The sequence below is a fragment of the Silene latifolia genome, chromosome X (genome assembly GCF_048544455.1).
Source record: "Silene latifolia isolate original U9 population chromosome X, ASM4854445v1, whole genome shotgun sequence".
NCBI lineage: Eukaryota > Viridiplantae > Streptophyta > Magnoliopsida > Caryophyllales > Caryophyllaceae > Silene > Silene latifolia.
The window spans coordinates 245963037-245982631 of record NC_133537.1 but is presented as its reverse complement, the minus strand read 5'-3'; the positions used below and the strand labels follow the sequence as shown (position 1 = coordinate 245982631).

Here is a 19595-nt window from a genome sequence, read left to right as displayed (position 1 = left end):
ACCTTGACTTACCGCTAACTAGTTGTTTGTTGAGTATTATAAATGTGTTTGATTGGATGAGTGACGACATCACCCGGATCAACCCACCACCACCACCACCGACTAACATAAACACCCCGTTTTGTCCATTTTTTGTTTTTGTCGTAGAGCAAAATCTCCACCACGGATCCAGAGTAGCCATAAAAATGATCTACCCTTCTCCTCTTATTGAAAACCACCACTAACCATATCATGCCACAATAGATATTTACGCCACCAACGATTTCGGCAACAACACCAACACCAACAATAAGAGGATATATCTTCTTATTTCGCTTTTTTACAAAATGACATAAACCACCGCTTTATAAACTCACAAACACCACGATTAAAGGAGGCTACATACAACCTCCGACGAGACGATTTCCCTTCAACCCAATTCCTTCGCCATTGTTTCCTTTCCCGACAATATTCCTCGTATAACCTCCTTACTAGTTCTTATTTTTCTCGCTTTATATTCTTTTAACGATAACTTTATGCTCATAATCATCACCATTGGTTCATTACCATAACTACAACTCTTGACACCATTAATATGGTTTTCTTAAATTCAATTTCGTTTATTAATTATTAGATCTCCAAACAATGACCAGAAATTTCGAAAAATAAATACCGTAAATGCTCTTGACTTGATATTCTAAATCTATAAGTGTCATTATTGACGGGAAATATGTTGTCATATAAGGCATCAATGTGATTTTATTCCATAAACGGGGTGGTAATGTGGTGTATATGTATATGGAAAATGGTGAGGTGTGAGAAAAGGGCGGGGATTAGTCACATTTGAAGTCGGTTAAACTTTCGATGCTCCGTTGTTAGGCGTAATCGTTAAGAAGTAGATAAAATGGTAGGGTTTGTGTTTGGAGTGACGAGAGAATATAGAAATGTTGAAGGGAAGTTTGGAAGTCAGGGACTCAGGGGTGATTGGGATTTAATATTAACCACCCATTTGGTCTAATATAATGGATCAAACGCGCGTGATTATTATATGGTTTAGCTTTTTTAGTCGAATTCGTAATTCTTGCCCAACTTTAAGTTCGCATGAGATCCTATTTCTATATATATATATATTCCCGCATATAATATATATATATATATAATATATATATATTATACATATAAATTGCATATATATATATATATAAAGTCTCTAGTGATAACTCACTCCCAAATCGAAATGGAGGTGACTCGCCACTCTCAAGCAAGTCCAACGCGCCTTCCATTTCGTGCTCACCATCCCCTCATCCATACCATTACAATAAAAATTGGACTTTGATCGAAATATCATATGGATCAACACTTTAGAGAAAAACCGGAAATAGATGACAAGTTAATCGAGGCTCTCTCAAAAAGTTAGTCTCAATAATACATATAATCGCCACTGCCACAAGATTACGACCATACACATGACACACAAAACCCAATACATCCATCTCCATTTCATCACAATCTCAAGACATGGTAATAATACCGGGGGAGCACCCCTGAGGACTCATGGTCGGTCCGCTTTGAGCTTAGATTTCGGTTACTTGTCGTTAGGAGCACCTAGACCAAAACAATATTTATAGCTTCACAAATAACTCTACTACTAGTAAGGAGGCAAGTAAAGGTCGGATCCCAAGGGACGGGTATTGATGTAGGATTTTCGATTACAAGTAGTGGTGTCTAGGGGTGTCACAATTTGGGTTGAGATAAGAAGATCACTAAACTAAATAACAATTAAACTAAACAAGCAAGATGACTAAAATGAGATATAAACAATTGATTAAAAGCACTAGGGTGTCATGGGTTCATAGGGGATTCATGGGAATTGATCATACAAACATATTCTCAAACTATAAGCAAGCAATTATTGTTGTAATAGGATCTAGTTGGTTTATATCTTACAATCCTAGGAAGGTTTGGGTCCTGGAACCGAATCGATTAGATTATACAACACCTACAAGTCGACTTAATCCTCCCTACTCAACTATATGCATGGTCTAATGAGACTCGAGTTGGTTTATGTCTTACAAGTCTCATTGAAAAGGTAAGTGATGGGTAAAAAATGCAAGGATTCATAGGCTCGCATTTCATTAAACATAACATGTGCATAAGTTGAGATCACAACAAGCAAGCAAATAAATTATGTGAACATATTAAATTAAGCATGAATCATCCCCCATGTTGGTTTCCCCTAATTACCCATTAACCCTAGTTAAGGAAACTACTCACTCATTATCAAGTTGAACATGTTAACAAGGTTGTCGATCATATTAACAAAAGCAAAACACGATGAATAAATGAAGATGATTAACAATAATTAAAAAGGGATTAAGAGAGTTATACCTAATGATGATTCCAAAATAATAATGCAAAGAATAATAGAAGTACTTGATGATTGATGGAAGGTTGTCAGTCTCCTAATAAACCCAAATTATCTTCAATTACCCAAAATAAAAGATGAACAAAAAAGAAATTAAGGAAATGAGATTTGTATTAATATTTGATTAGAAGTTGATTACAAGATTTAAGAGAGATTAGAATAATATAAACTACACTAAAGATTGATAAGAAGAACATCATAATCTAATTAGACTAATGGGGTATTTATAGTGGGGATTAGGTGCACAAATTAGGGTTACTAAGGGCTTAAATGACGATTAAGTCCTTGAGGAATCGCTCCTCTCAAGAAAAAATGCGGGCCTCCTTTTAGCTAGTCTTCCAAAAATATGCGCATCTCAAATGAAGAAAGAAGAGAACGTGCCCCTCTGGAGTACAATCCGAGCGTCCAAGGGTCGGGACGGGCGGATTGGGGAGCTGCTGGACGGGCGGCCTGGTGGTAAGGACGAGCGTCCTGGGGAGCTTTTGGACGGGCGTCCCGATGGTTGGGATGAGCGGATTCTGGCTCAGCTTCCTTTTCTTCTTTTCTTCTTTTCTTCTTTTCTTCTTCCAACAATCCTCCGGGATTTTGTCAGGGATGCAAGGATCTTCTTCATCATTGCCCATCTACTACATTATGTACAAAGACCTTCTAGTCTTGTCTTCTCTTTTGATGCTTGGTCATTAGATTCGATCAATTTAGCTTTATTTTGCCATGAAAATGCAAGGTTTGCACTCCTCTCCTACCAAGGAAACAAAATCTCAAAGAATATGCAAAACAAAGGACTAAAGATAGTAAATGACCCAAATATGCACTAAAAAGCATAGGAACGAGGCTACTTCGGGGACTAAATATGCTCAAATATTGATCACATCAAATATCCCCAAACCGAACCTTTGCTCGTCCCGAGTAAAGAGGTGACAAAACGAGGACCCTTATTAACTATCCTACTAATATAGCCGATATGAGACAATTAGCGGGTCTCACTTCGCCCCTTCAACTCACAACAAGACAACCATTAGGTAGGATGCCTTCTTGCAAGGCAAGGCGGGTCTTGCCAAAATGGCGACACATCCAATCATTAAAGCACACAAAATCAAGTAATGGATGCATCTACAAAAAGAATAGCCACTTTCCTCATCTAAGTGGCGGAAATTATCTAAAGGGGAAGCAATTCAAGGGTACACACTCCTTCATAGATATGGTTTCTTCAAACTACTAAGCCTAGAAGGATACCAATAAATCACCTCCAAGTTGTGTCAAGCTAGGGTACCTTTGTCCTCAATCGTTAAATGCTTTTGTCAAGAATAGGCTCCCTATGGTGTTAGAAACACTGGAGGATCGCGGAATTCCTCTTCTTGCCTAGACAAGAAGAAGGGTTGTCCCCTCTCTACCATGCACAAAAATGGATACGATGGATAAAGGGATCAATAGTGTTTGAGTTTCATTTGGGAGTTTGCTTTTGTTGTTGTTTTTCCCCCCAATTTCTTGTGGCATATAACATTTGAGAACACTTTTTCTTTTTTTGCCATTTCTTTTGATTTTTGGCATTTCAATACTTGACAACTTTTCAACTTTTGCATTTTCTTTTGAACATTTTCAAAGTCACCCCAATTAGTAACGAGGGTGCCTTATATTTGAAGCATATGAGTTTTTATTTTTGTTACTCTTCTTTTCTTTTGATGCAATTTGCAAACTTTTTGACTTTTCATTTCATTTCTTGAACTCAATTTGAATAATTTTTGTGCCCATTCCCTTTGATGACAAAATGTATGGTAGAACATAGATGAATGATGGTTGCATGGTTTTAAGGGTCACCTTAGAATAAACGGTAGCCAAGGAGTTATCACACCACAAGGTACTCTTGACTAGGCCTTAATCCATGGGTCAAAGGATACTAGCATGACACATACTAGGGTGTTTTATAAGTATTCTAACAAGCAAAGTCTTAAGAAGAAAAAGCATCTACTAGAGCCTATATACACTTGTCAAGCTTCCCAAATACACGATTTCACAAAAAAAATTCCTAAATGCAACTATATGCCATGATGCAACTAACATATATACATCCTAATGCATATGCTTCTACCAACTAATATGCCAAATAATTTAAATGCAAGTCCTAAATTCACATTGTTTATACCGCATCAATCAAAATAAAGCCACATAGTCATTAACATAAAGAGGAAAAAGGAGATTGGAAAGATCATACCATGCGGTCTTCAATATCTTCATGTCTCGGTTGTGGCGTAGGATGAACAAACACAATATATACAAAACAATATATACAAATCTATACTAAAAAGGAATGAACATGTTTTTGGATTTTCAATTTTTCATTTTTTTTTGGATTTTTCGAAATTTTTCATTTTTTTGGATTTTGAATAAAAGTCAAGTTAGAATTTCCCATCCCCACACTAGTATTGGCATTGTCCTCAATGGCTAATACGATAGGAAATTATGCAATGAGTATGCATGATTTCTAAACTAAATGCAAACTATACTAAGCTACACTACATGATGCATGTGTTTTTGTTATGGCGGAGAGCATAATTTAAATTAGCTCCCAATGCATATGCATGGACTTCCCCAAACCAAAATAGACATTATTTCTAACGTCATGAATTTCGGGGGAGTTTATGCACATGGAATGCAATGCATGAAACTAAAGATTGTCATTTTGGATTTTACAAGTTGGGAACAAAGATAAAGAACACCTTAAAGGAGCCAAGGTGTTAGTCCTCTAATGTTGCTAGGACTCCACAAAATAAATGATCAAGATAAAATAAAAACAAGAGAAGTAGACAAATCATAAGGGAGGTGTAAGAATGTAGGAGCCTCCAAAGTTTGCTAATACTCACCCATTCTATCATCATCATCATCATCTCTTGAGGCATCATCAACCTCCATAGATGTGGAATCATGTCCACTCTCACTTTTACTTGCTTGTTCTTCCTCACTTTCCTCTTCCTCTTCTTGAGCTTCTTCTTCTCGAACCTCTTCTTCTTGAACCTCTTCTTGGTCACCACCCTCTTCAACAACCATCTCCTCTCCACCCGGTCTACCACCACTAGGAATGCTAGGAAAGAATACTTCCCTATCCGCCCAACTACGCAAAGGACAAGACGGATCAAGAAGTCCTTGCCTAGCTAGATGTAGGAGGGGCGGATATTGGGCCTTGTAAGCATCCACTCTATCATTGTAAGCTTGCTTGTGCATTTCCCTCATGAGTAGTGTCAAGTAATCATTTCCCACTTCGACATCCTTGGGTTTGAACTCTTGGTATTCAAATGGGTAAGGTGGGGTGATAATGGAGGAGGAGGGCTCGGCAATTTCGCCCCTTTGTTGTTGAATGATATACTCGGTCTCTTCGGAGAGTGGGAGAAGGTAGTTCGGTCAGTGAACATTCAAGCGACAAATTTTGGAAGGCAAGGTGAAGGATCTAGCTTCATTTGTTAACCACCCATATTTGTCGTCAAGAGTGTCATGCTTGACCCACTTGAACTTGTGAATCATGGTGTCCATATCAACAAGATGGCCTCCTTTAACCGGCACATAAGTGTTGTTTTTGTTGAAATCCCGGTTAAAATGCCTAGCCAAATGGGTAACTAGTCCTCCATTGACAATAAAGGCGGTGCCTTCTTTGCCACAATCGACATTAAGCCATCGTTCAACCAGAAGTCTTAGAGCATTGTATGGCTTGGTAAATTCCCTCCCAATGTTCAAGGCCGACTCAAGAAGAATACAATCGAGTTTGGTAAGATGATTTGTGCCATTTCTAGCTATCAAAGTATTCCCAATGACCTTATGCCATACTCTAATGCCCGGATGGTGGACTAAGAGAGCACGACAATCATGAAAGCGCATGAATTTCTTTCCGGAAATTGCCATCCAAAGAGGAGCGGGGTCATACTTGATAGGAGTCTTTGTATATTTCGGGTTATCACTAAGGCCTAATATCTTACCCAATTCGCCATAAGTTATGCGTCTATCAACATTTTCAAGACGAAACTCGATGTTGGTTCGAGTCTCCACCCTTGTGACTTTCAAAGAACTTAAAAATTCCAAGGTGAGGGAGGGGTATGTCAATTCTTTCATTGTAAACAATTTACCCAATCCCATAGACTCAAAGAAGGTTTTGGTTTGTTCAAGAACACCCAATTTTGACAATGCATCTTCACAAATAAACTTAGTAGGCATGATGGTTTTCTTAGCAAAGAGAATGAATTTCTCCCTATGAGAGTCGAAAGTGAAAGTTACCTTCGGATAATTGGATAATTGTTCAATGACCGGAGTTGTTGATGTTGTAGCTTCCATAAGGGGATCTTGTTGTTGTTGAACCTCCAACCTTGCCTCATGGACTACCAAAGCCTTTGACAATTGTTTTGCTTGAAGAGTTAGTTGCCTTTTGGAAAGTGTCTTCTTTGGGGGTGCCTTGTTACCTCCTTTAGTTCTTGCCATTCTCCTTTGCTTGATTACACTAATGAAAGGTTGAAATATTTAATTTTTAGTTATACCCAAATCGATTTAGGATGAATGAATATTGCTTTGTATCCTAAAAATCGACTCAAAGGTTGAAGATTTTGGTGTTTGAATCACTTGTTGTTGCAAAAGGAGTGATTAATTTTTGTTGTGAGGAAGTTTGGATTTGATTTGGTTGAGGAAATTTGATTTTGTTGATGGAGAGGATGAGGGTTTTTGGGGTTTTTGGGTAGTGGGTAGTGTTTGTATGTTGAAGAAATGAGAATGAATAGGAGAAAAGGGGGTTTAAATGAACCGTTATTTTTGAAAACGCAGTGGAGGACGAGCGGACCAGGGATCGGGACGGGCGGATTCTTCAATGTTTGGCTCAGGAAAAGACGCCACAGAACGAGCGTCTTGCTTCTAAGACGAGCGGAATCCTTGGGTAGGGACGAGCGTCTTTCTGGGTGGACGCTTGGATTCCTTTACAGAGAAAATCCCAGATTTTTGCCATTAAAAAGACGAGCATCTTTTGTGTAGGACGGCCGTCCAGAACAAGACGAGCGGATTCTCAGCTGAGACGCTCGGATTCTTTTACAGACCAGTTTTTTTGTATTCTGCAGCTCTACCAGACGAGCGTCTGGTGACTTTGGACGCTCAGGTTCTTCAGGACGAGCGGATTGTCCATTTGGATGCTCGGATTCCTCCTTGACCACACGGATTCAGGTCCATCCGTGGGTACATCATAACCCGTGTCATTTTCATTCTTCAATTCTCGTGTTCTTCATTGTAGGGGCACTACAAAGGCATGAATAGCCTAGGCAATTGCTATCCCCACACTAAGGTAAAGCTCTACACATCAATAAAATCATAAGTCCCTCCCTCACTTCTCTCAAAATGATGAATATCTTGATCAAGGCACAAAAATATAAACCCAAAAATGACAAAAATGCAATGTAATAATAGAAATGCAAGTTAGGGAGTTAGAATATTTATAAATGGTGGTTTAGGGAGGACTCCACCAAACTCTCATCCAATGTGAGATGTCAAGGGGGCATGTTCAAGGTGTTGTTGATGTTACTCAACACCTTGAAGAAGTAGTCGAAAGCTTGCTCATTATCATGATAAAGGTCCTCAATAGATTTGTGCACTTGTTGTTCTCCATGATGGTCTTGGTTCATAGCATTACCAATATAGGGATTGAATATCCCTTCGAACTCATCATCCCAAAGACCGCAAACTTCATCTACTTGATCATTAAAAATTTCTTGAGTTGATAGAGACAACTCTCCTTCTTTCTTGTCTTGGCCAATGAGGCCATCTTCTTCACTTGTCATGAGTGAGCTTTTCAAGCTGTCATTGTTGCTATTTTCTTGCTCTTTTGATGGAGCATCATCCACTTTCTTTTTCCATTGAAATTCCAACTTCTTCCTATCATCCTTCCGGCTATAGTGATCAACCATAAAACACGGCTCATGCAATCGGGGAGCTCTCATGGTATTTTCAAGATTGAAAGCGATGGTTTCATCTCCCACTTCAAGGGTGAGTTCTCCATGCTTCACATCGATCACCGCTCCCGCGGTGTGCAAGAAATGTCTTCCTAAGATATTAGGAATGTTGGAGTCTTCTTCCATGTCAACAATAACAAAATCCACCGGGATGAAGAATTTTCCAATTCTCACGGGAACATCTTCCCATACCCCTAAAGGTGTCTTTGTTGATCTATCCGCCATTTGAAGCGTGATGTTGATACATTTGAGTTCTCCCATTCCTAGCCTCTTGCTAACCGAATATGGCATGACACTAACACTTGCCCCAAGGTCACATAAAGCTTTGTTGATTGTAGTGTCACCAATAGTGCATGGAATGGAGAAGCTTCCCGGATCCTTGAGTTTCGGAGGTGAACTCCCTTGAAGGATGGCACTACTCACCTTAGTGAAGGCAATAGTCTCAAGCTTCCGGATTGATTTCTTCTTCGTAAGGATGTCCTTCATGTACTTTGCATAAGCCGGAACGTGATTGATCAATTCCGTGAAAGGAATCAAGACTTCTAAATTCTTCACAATTTCCATGAATTTTCCAAGTTGGTCATCAAACTTAGGCTTAGCTTGACGACTCGGGAATGGAAGTCTAATCACAATGGGCTCCTTCTCTTTGACCTTTTCTTCACTTTTCTTTAAAACTTCTTGATTGGTGGGTTCTTCTTCCCTAGAGTTTTGCACAACTCTTTCCTTGTCACTAGCTTCTACAACTTCATCCTCAACTTGCTTCTTTGGTCCTTCATATCTCGTACCACTCCTCAAGTGAATGGCACTAACCGTTTCATGTCTTGGGGGATTAATTTGAGGTGGTAATTGCCCCTTTTGTCTTGGAGAGTTTGAAGATGCTAGTTAGGTCAATTGGGTTTCCAACATTTTTGTGTGGGCTAGGATGTTGTTGATGGTGATGTCTTTTGCTTGGCTATCTTTTTGCATTTGAGTGAAAAATTCTTGTTGATTCTTTTGCATTTGGAGGGCCGCTTTTTGAACATCAAAACCTTGGTCATTTTGTTGATTGTATGGAGTTTGATTTTGATAACCTTGGTTTTGGTTGAAAAAGGGTCTTTGATTTTGGTTTCTCATGGGAGGTGGGGTGTATGTTGGTTGAGGGTTTTGAACATTTTGGCTTTTGTATGAGAGATTTGGGTGGAATTTGGTGTTTTCATTGTAATAGTTGGAATAAGGGGTACCACTTTTATATGCTTGAAAAGCATTCACTTGCTCATTCGTTCCCCTACATTCACTTTGGTCATGTCCCAAAGTTCCACAATTCTCACATATCCCACTTGGAATTGATGAAGATGCCACCATGGCATTAACATGATGCTTTGGTGATTTTGAGGCTTCTTCAAGCTTAGCCATAGCCTTCTCGAACTTCAAGTTGATGGTATCAATATGAGCACTAAGTTGAGCACCCAATTGAGTAATAGAGTCCACTTCATGCTTTCCTCCTCTAGTAGCCTTGCGAGGTCTACTATATTGTGAATTATGGACCGCCATTTCCTCAATCTTGTTCCAAGTTTGATTAACGTCAACTTTGGTGAACATACCATTTGATCCCATGTTGAGAATGTTTCTTGAGTCTTCATAAAGACCATTCCGAAATTGTTGTACCAAGAACCACTCGCTAAGTCCATGATGAGGACATGAGCGACAAATTCCTTTGAATCGCTCCCAAGCTTCATACAAAGATTCTTCGTCCCTTTGCTTAAAACCCGTAATTTGAGCTCTTAGCATGCTAGTCTTTTCCGGAGGGTAGAATTTTTTGTAGAAAGTTAGAGCCAACTTCTTCCAAGAGTCAATTCCAAGAGTAGCCTTATCAAGGCTTTTCAACCATTGTTTTGCGGTGCCAATTAGAGAAAAAGGAAATAAGACCCATCGAATTTGGTCTTGAGTCACTCCGGTTTGTGAAGTTGCATCACAATAGTCACAAAAAGTTTCCATGTGGGAATGAGAGTCTTCACTAGGCATCCCCCCCAAATTGGCTTCTTTCAACTAATTGGATAAATGCGGATTTTGCAATAAAATTTCCGGTTAAGTGTTGTGGTGTGGGAGTTCCATTGGGTAGGTTCTCCTCGGTTGGTACGGAATGTGATGAAAACTTAGGCATTGTGGGTTGATTGTGTGATTGATTTTGTATTGGGTTCTCCTCACCTTCTCTTGCAAAAGGGTTGATGAACTCAATAGTGTTTGCTTGAATATCTGCAACCTCACCAATACCTCTCAAAGTATTTCTAGCAAGTCTTCTATTGGTTGTCAAAGTCCTTTCAATTTCGTGATCAATGGGTAACAAGTTACCTTGTGATCTTCTAGACATGCAAAATATCAAACAACTTGAAAATAATTAGAACAAACCTTGAGAAGTTTTACTTCCCCAAGGCAAAGAAAGACACAACTAATAACAATCAAAGAAAATCAAATCAAGTTAACACCATCCCCGGCAACGGCGCCATTTTTGGTCGGTCCGCTTTGAGCTTAGATTTCGGTTACTTGTCGTTAGGAGCACCTAGACCAAAACAATATTTATAGCTTCACAAACAACTCTACTACTAGTAAAGAGGCAATTAAAGGTCGGATCCCAAGGGACCGGTATTGATGTAGGATTTTCGATTGCAGGTAGTGGTGTCTAGGGGTGTTACAATTTGGGTTGAGATAAGAAGATCACTAAACTAAATAACAATTAAAGTAAACAAGCAAGATGACTAAAATGAGATGTAAACAATTGTTTAAAAGCACTAGGGTGTCATGGGTTCATAGGGGATTCATGGAAATTGATCATACAAACATATTCTTAAATTATAAGCAAGCAATTATTGTTGTGATAGGATCAAGTTGGTTTATATCTTACAATCCTAGGAAGGTTTGGGTCCCGGAGCCGAATCGATTAGATTGTACAACACCTACAAGTCGACTTAATCCTCCCTACTCAACTATATGCATGGTCTAATGAGACTCGAGTTGATTTATGTCTTACAAGTCTCATTGATAAGGTAAGTGATGGGTAAAAAATGCAAGGATTCATAGGCTCACATTTCATCAAACATAACATGTGCATAAGTTGAGATCACAACAAGCAAGCAAATAAATTATGTAAACATATTAAATTAAGCATGAATCATCCCCCATATTGGTTTCCTCTAATTACCCATTAACCCTAGTTAAGGAAACTACTCACTCATTATCAAGTTTAACATGTTAACAAGGTTGTCTATCATATTAACAAAGCAAAACACGATAATAAATGAAGATGATTAACAATAATTAAAAAAGGACTAAGAGAGTTATACCTAATGATTATTCCAAAATAATAATGCAAAGAATAATAGAAATACTTCATGATTGATGGAAGGTTGTCAATCTCCCAATAAACCCAAATTATCTTCAATTACCCAAAATAAAAGATGAACAAAAGAGAAATTAAGGAAATGAGATTTGTATTAATATTTGATTAGAAGTTGATTACAAGATTAAAGAGAGATTAGAATAATATAAACTACACTAAAGATTGATAAGAAGAACATCATAATCTAATTAGACTAATGGGGTATTTATAGTGGGGATTAGGTGCACAAATTAGGGTTACTAAGGGCATAAATGACGATTAAGTCCTTGAGGAATCGCTCCTCTCAAGAAAAGATGCGGGTCTCCTTTTAGCTAGTCTTCCAAAAATATGCGCATCTCAAATGAAGAAAGAAGAGGACGTGCCCCTCTGGAGTACAATCCGAGCGTCCAAGGGTTGGGACAGGCGGATTGGGGAGCTGCTGGACGGGCGGCCTGGTGGTAAGGACGATCGTCCTGGGGAGCTGTTGGACGGTCGTCCCGATGGTTGGGACGAGCGGATTCTGGCTCAGCTTCCTTTTCTTCTTTTCTTCTTCCAACAATCCTCCGGGATTTTGTCAGGGATGCAAGGATCTTCTTCATCATTGCCCATCTACTACATTATGTACAAATGCCTTCTAGTCTTGTCTTTTCTTTTGATGCTTGGTCATTAGATTCGATCAATTTAGCTCTATTTTGCCATGAAAATGCAAGGTTTGCACTCCTCTCCTACCAAGGAAACAAAACCTCAAAGAATATGCAAAACAAAGGACTAAAGATAGTAAATGGCCCAAATATGCACTAAAAAGCATAGGAACGAGGCTAATTCGGGGACTAAATATGCTCAAATATTGATCACATCAACCACAGCCCGAGGTCACCGCATCACAACACGGTCTACATGAGTTCGCAGCGCAACACGAATCCGGTAACCTTAACCATTAATCTACACATCCTCCTAGGGGGTGGGTCCCCACAAGGAGCGATCTCAGGCGCAATGTCGGTGTCCCACAAACATCTCCTCACTAACAACACCACTCTACCACATCCAACAATACGAAACCGACACCATTAACACGAAACCAACTGTAACACCCCGGCCCAAACCTAGGGTCGGGAGTGGTCACTCACGGTAGCTTGCCAAGCTGTGTACATGGCCCACATATCAACACGAGTCCTTTCCAGCGCATTTTGTCCTTTCTCAGCGCATCCCGGGAACCTTCCCAGGAGGTCACCTATCCTAAGACTTCTCCCAGCCAAGCACGCTTAACTGTGAAGTTCTTTTGCATGGATAACGAAAAAAGAAAGTGCACTTTGTTGATAAGAGTAGTACTTTCAATCCCTTTAAGCACTAGTCAGATTTTTACGTCTATCAATGAACCTCTTCAAGGAGGTGCCCCATCCGAATAACGTCTTCGGTTCAATGGAGTATTACACCAACACAAGATCGACACAAGGCACGAATAATTATATGTAAATAATGAAAACCGAGTTGGGAAACTGTGACACCCCCATACTCCAAGTGCCTTACCAGGACCACTTAAGGTATGGAAACATCACCATCTCGGTTACCCGAGACAATGAAAATCATAAGACAATAACGAAACATACTTAAAAGTAAAATAATGTTTAAAGTGATTACATGCCAAAACCAAAATTGTTAAAAAGAAATACAAGTTCTCAAAACTGTCTACTGTCAAAATACTATCAAGCGTCAGACACAGCGGAAGACTTCTAAATTGCAACGTGGTGACTCATCCCAGCTATCCCATACGTATCGTCTCATACCTGCTCAATAACTTCTCACCACACCCGAATGGATCACCACAGTTTTTAAAACATTTAAACGGGGTCTGTACTATTTACATAAAAACAAGCCACAACAAATCAAATGCCAAAACAACTCAACACAGAACAAACCCCAGTCTCCATAATCAATCTCCACACAACTGACTACACACTAAAGTGTGTAGCCCTGCCAGAGTACCCATCGCAAAAGATACTCCACACCGCCAGTGGGGGACCGCAATCGTTCCCACCTAAGCCCCGCTCATATCCATCGAGCGATAAACCCATGTTCATTAATGTGCACATCCTCTCCTGTGGCGGGTTCCACAGAGGGCGAATCAAGGGCGTGAAGGCACTCCCACAAGTCACTCCACTCACCCAGGGACGCACCCCGAAGATCATAGACAGATAAACAGTAATCACAACACAAAACCAACAACCGTCTGAATCAACCAATAATACGAAATCACAACCGTCTGAATCAATCAACAATCACTAACTACAGTACAATCACCACACATTATGTAATTAATACTGAGTAGGGAAACCCTACCTGGAAAGCAGTCACAGAATCAGACGATCTAGCAGCTATCTCAAAACCTCTCTTCTACGAACCCTCCTCCTATACATACATTCATACAATTACTATCTTAACCATACAATCATAAAACCCCCCAAATTACCCAATTAAGGTTTAACCAATATTAACAAAATAACATAAAAGTTATATGTAAAGCTTACCCTCGACACAAGGATCACAACGGTATAATGAATGACGAAATCCGACACTTCTAGCTCCGGGGATTGCTAATAATGCGGCGAGGATGATTCAACGTAACTCCAATTCTTCTCTTGAAAGTTTTTAGGTTGTAAAAGTGTTTTGAGAAAAGTGACGAAAGCCTTTTATACCATTCCCGCATTATTAACAAAACCCGTCAAATATCACCCGTAAAACCACTTACTCGATCGAGTAAGTAACTTACTCGATCGAGTGCCCCTTACTCGATCGAGTACCACACATACTCGATCGAGTACCCATCAGACAGACTACTGTTTCGTATAAAAACATACTTACTCGACAGAGTAAGCCCCACTCGATAGAGTACCCATAGACATAGAAAACTGTAGTATTACAGTCTTTCCTCCTTAAAAAGAATTTCATCCCCGAAGTTCAACCCATAAACAAAAACAAAACATACTAACTCGATCAAGACATAACAACGCAAATAAGAACTCAAAACAAAACTCCAACCCATCAAACATGGACTCCCAACAGAAACTCCACCAACTATGTCTACCCCCACAACATGACTCACGATATCATATCCACCACATTATAACCTCTCTCGACACTAACTCCACACACTAGCAACTACCCTGCACAAACGGCGCTAGTTCCGTTTCACTAACATATTATCCAATAGAAAATCCAATATCAAGACACTCATAAACATCAAACGGAATGTTACATTCTACCACCCTTAAAAGAACTTCGTCCTCGAAGTTTACTCACACTCATAAACATCATCATCCAGCTGCCAAAACTATGGAACTCATAATCATCATCATCCAACTGTCAACACTATCGAAATATTCTCACCATCCTAGACATCACACTACTACAAGCACGACCATGGTCTTTTAACAAAGTCAACCACAACACAAATCCATATTTTATGCTACACCAACACTCTACTTCCAATTATACTACTACACGCACAACCATGAAACTCTCTTTTATTGCATCCTACTCCTCTTAAGACAAATGTTACGTCCTCGTAACTCACTAATACTAAATCCTTAGCTATATCTTCTCATTATCCTCATCACCAGCACTTGTCAAAGATAACCGCCTATAATCTAAATACTAACCATTCATATATCCAAGGCTCTCTTACATAAACAGTTCTCATACCTCAATTCACTCGGCACACCACCTAACCTATACCACAAAATCTTTAGCTTAACCAAAACTTCAACTGTTCCCTATTACCGCCAAAGCGACATAGTCCTCTATACATGCACCTATCTCTAAACTCAGAACTCACGATCTACAATTATTACACACACTCACACTAGGTCCTCAAGTTCTTCCTTTTATTACCACAAACTCATCCACAACTTAACATGATACTAATTCCCAACACCCTATACTCACTGTCCCAATAAAATATTATGAACCCCTTGCAGCTTTCAGATCAGTACAACACATGTTCCACCATTCACTTGCCATTACTATGTCTACCAAAGGCTCATCTTAAAACAAGATCAAAATTACTGTAACAACCTCTCACAACTGTGTCCCATCAACAGAATATCGCTATAACATGTCGACAACAGAAACATACACAACTCTCCTCCATATCATACTCTACCCTCACGCCTAAGCTGAAACTGGTAAGAAACATCAATAAACAGAACAACAGTCTATATGTCCAAACGAAACTTGCAAGAAACAACAGTAAATAAAACAACTATTACTTGTACACACTTTTGAAAACTCGTATCATAATCATCCCGCCTACTCCACCACAACTAGTGACGGCATCGCAACACCGCCACCAACAGGCGAAAATATCTACATCACAACATGAAGTATCGTGCCCGGATCACCACTCGAGACACAACAACCACATCGATAGACATCACAACCACATACAATTCGCATAAACACTGACTCAGTATAACTTTCCGGACAAGAAAACTTACTCAAAACTGCTTTACTAGATCACAACACAACATATTATACAGAATAAACAGACAAGAATCTCATAAATATCATCCATACCTTTTCACGGAATAAACACATATCATGAATACACATACAAGTATAACTAACCATGCCAGATTAACCAAACTATCACTTTTGAATATCATTCCATTAGGCTACCGTACCCATCATGCATTATAGAACATTCAAATAACAACTTTATAACTATCACACCACACCACTTATCGTGAGGTCAGAACCTCACACAAACTTTTATACACATCATAGACCCATAAACACATCCAACCAGTCAATCTTGATTACGTAAGTTACCACCTGATAAAGGTTACCTCTCGCCAATAACACATTCCTCCATTCGCATAACCATCATCCCCTTCCAACTACAACCATACAGCTAATATTCAACCACTAGCAACCGCCTCCTAAGACCACATCTTATACTTCCCCACGAACGTACATATCAATCCGGCCTCTACCAAATCAACCTCTTTAGAATTGTTATCGTTCTTATCCATCATCACCTTTAACCACTATTGACAACACCACCATACCACCACTGCTCGTATAACAAACCTTTTACACTCATCTCTAAACATCACGATTTCTTTTCTACCTTTGGTTAGCATCCCAAATAACGAACATCAAATCCATCAACAAAATTACCTCAACACTATTCCCAATTCCATCCTTAATTGCATCGTCACCCAACTCACCACCAAGGTCTCATATCGTGTAAATTCTTTACCCGGCTTCTTACTTTCCTTAATTCCCCGAAACGCATGACTAATCATGTTGTCCTGAAACTCCTATACAACCCTTAACTAACATCCTCATGATAGTATCATAAATCTCGACGATTCCTTACTTCTATATCACATAACTCCGGGCAACATTTTTCTCAGCTTACTTTTATCCTTCTTTTCTCTTTACACTCAACAATACCAATTAATAGTTCAACTCCTTATTCCTTCTACCTAACTCTTCAGTAATCCAGTTACCCTTTCGTTGCTCCAAAACTCAAATTCCATCATTTCATATTAGTACCATCTCAATCTTTCTTACCATCGATCTTTTCTTATCCTGCTCTTACTCACACTTAACATAAATCAGTCCAGACCATCTCATGCTATTACTCACCCTGATCTCTCATAACGTTACTTGCCCAAGGAAATCACACATTAGTTTCACCTCTTGATAATGCAAGTTCCCAAACTCACTCACTATCTGCAAATCCACTTCGCGACATGTCTCCATTAAGTTCACTATATACCACTCTTCTCAATCCCTCTAAAACGACCTTTCACTACATATATTCCTAAACCACACGATTCCTAACCATCCCCCTCCATAATTCTTTACACATCTCAAGTTGCCACTATCCACATCCTTCCTTTCAATCTTTTCATTCTCACGTTCCTTAGACTCACATCATCCCTTTCTCATATTCACTTACTTTTACATTACTCAACACACTATCATACCACTCATCTCTTCTCACAAAACATGTTACATACCTTAATAAGCCTTACCAATCTTCCTTTTCTTTTCCACTACCTATCGCAACCGCATATACTCATGTCCTCCCCACCGAACTCATATTCACCACAGATGCCACTCCTTACATCATAAGATTGGGTAACTTACGCATCAAGACCGACACACATGTAAAGCAATGCATAAGGAAGCAAAAGAACACCTTTGAATTAAACATATTATGCAACGAAGTCAAAAGATAAGCATATGACCCAAAATAGGGGTCACTAGATCGAGTACAAGCCACTCGATCGAGTGAATGACTTACTCGATCGAGTAGGTGAAGGTCAGAAGCACGTAAAACAAATTACCAGGACTACTCGATCGAGTAACAAGGGGTGCACTCGATCGAGTAAGGGCCACTCGATCGAGTACCCTACGCATTTCTCAGCACTGTCCAATTTTCGTAAAACGGTCATAACTTACTCGTTTCTTGGTCGTTTTGGGTGTGTGACCTATCGTTAGAATCGTAAAAGAACAAACTATCACCTACAATTAGAATTACATCAAAATCATTTATGCATCTCAAGTTATAACAGTTTAAAGACAACTTTTCTGTAATCAGACGACATAACTATTTGATTTTTATTTCCAAACAACTTAAACAACAACCAAGCAAACAAAACCAATCCAAAACTCATAAAACCAGTATTCCTAATCATATGTTACTATATTCAAAAGCCAATCAACAACATTCATCATGCACATAGATTATTTAACTTGTCAATCATGATTTACCCACATGCTTTTATTTTATAACTTTACGTATAACAATAACATAATATACGACATAAAATCCCCTATTCACATGTTACTAACATTGCAACATTATAAAATCCACTACCCACATAAACATGTTCCACACATGAATTTCATATTCTTATGCAATTACTTACTTAATCTTTTCCAACCAATTCATCCATTACAACTACACACTTCTTACAGCATATACATATGAACAATAGTGGACAAGTACAGAAACTTATCATACAACTTTACGCAAACAAAATATACGTATACGACACAACATTCCTATTCACATGTTACTATTATGCCACATTATGAATCATCCATCCTGCAACATCATTATTCATCACATATTATCACATATGAACTACTTCCTTTTTCCACCACATCATTCATCATTCTCACATATTTTTCCAACGACTCCAATCAACATTATAAACCAACTATCATTCAACATGCTTTCAACCAACAACATACAAAATCACACCGATTCATGCCACACATCACTTTATAGGTACACAATTCACAAAACGAACACATAACGATCCCGACTCATATCCCATGGTGACCGGTTCAAAATTATAGGGCGAGTTCGCAGCTTTAAGACGTCTCCCAAGTCTTTGCATTAGCTCCCACAACTCCTACCCGGGTTCATTTTAGTTAGACTCCCTAGGTTCATTAGATTCATTGGTTACAGGTTTCAGGATCGTCGCTCTTATACCACTTTGTGACACCCCATACTCCAAGCGCCTTACCAGGATCACTTAAGGTATGGAAACGTCACCATCTCGGTTACCCGAGGCAATGATAATCATAAGACAATAACGAAACATTCTTAAAAGTAAAATAATGTTTAAAGTGATTACATGCAAAAACCAAAACTGATAAAAAGAAATACAAGTTCTCAAAACTGTCTACTGTCAAAATACTATCAAGCGTCAAACACAGCGGAAGACTTCTAAATTGCAACGTGGTGACTCATCTCAGCTATCCCATACGTATCATCTCATACCTGCTCAATAACTGCTCACCACCCCCGAATGGATCACCACAATTTTTAAAACATTTAAACGGGGTC

At 39.1% G+C, this 19595-nt stretch overlaps 1 non-coding gene across 1 annotated transcript; it reads left to right on the top strand.

Annotated features, from left to right (window-relative positions):
* Positions 1-10030: 10030 nt before the first annotated feature.
* Positions 10031-10137, top strand: LOC141624216 (small nucleolar RNA R71). Its single transcript, XR_012534027.1, has one exon. It is a non-coding gene; the product is annotated as a small nucleolar RNA R71 (small nucleolar RNA).
* Positions 10138-19595: the final 9458 nt, after the last annotated feature.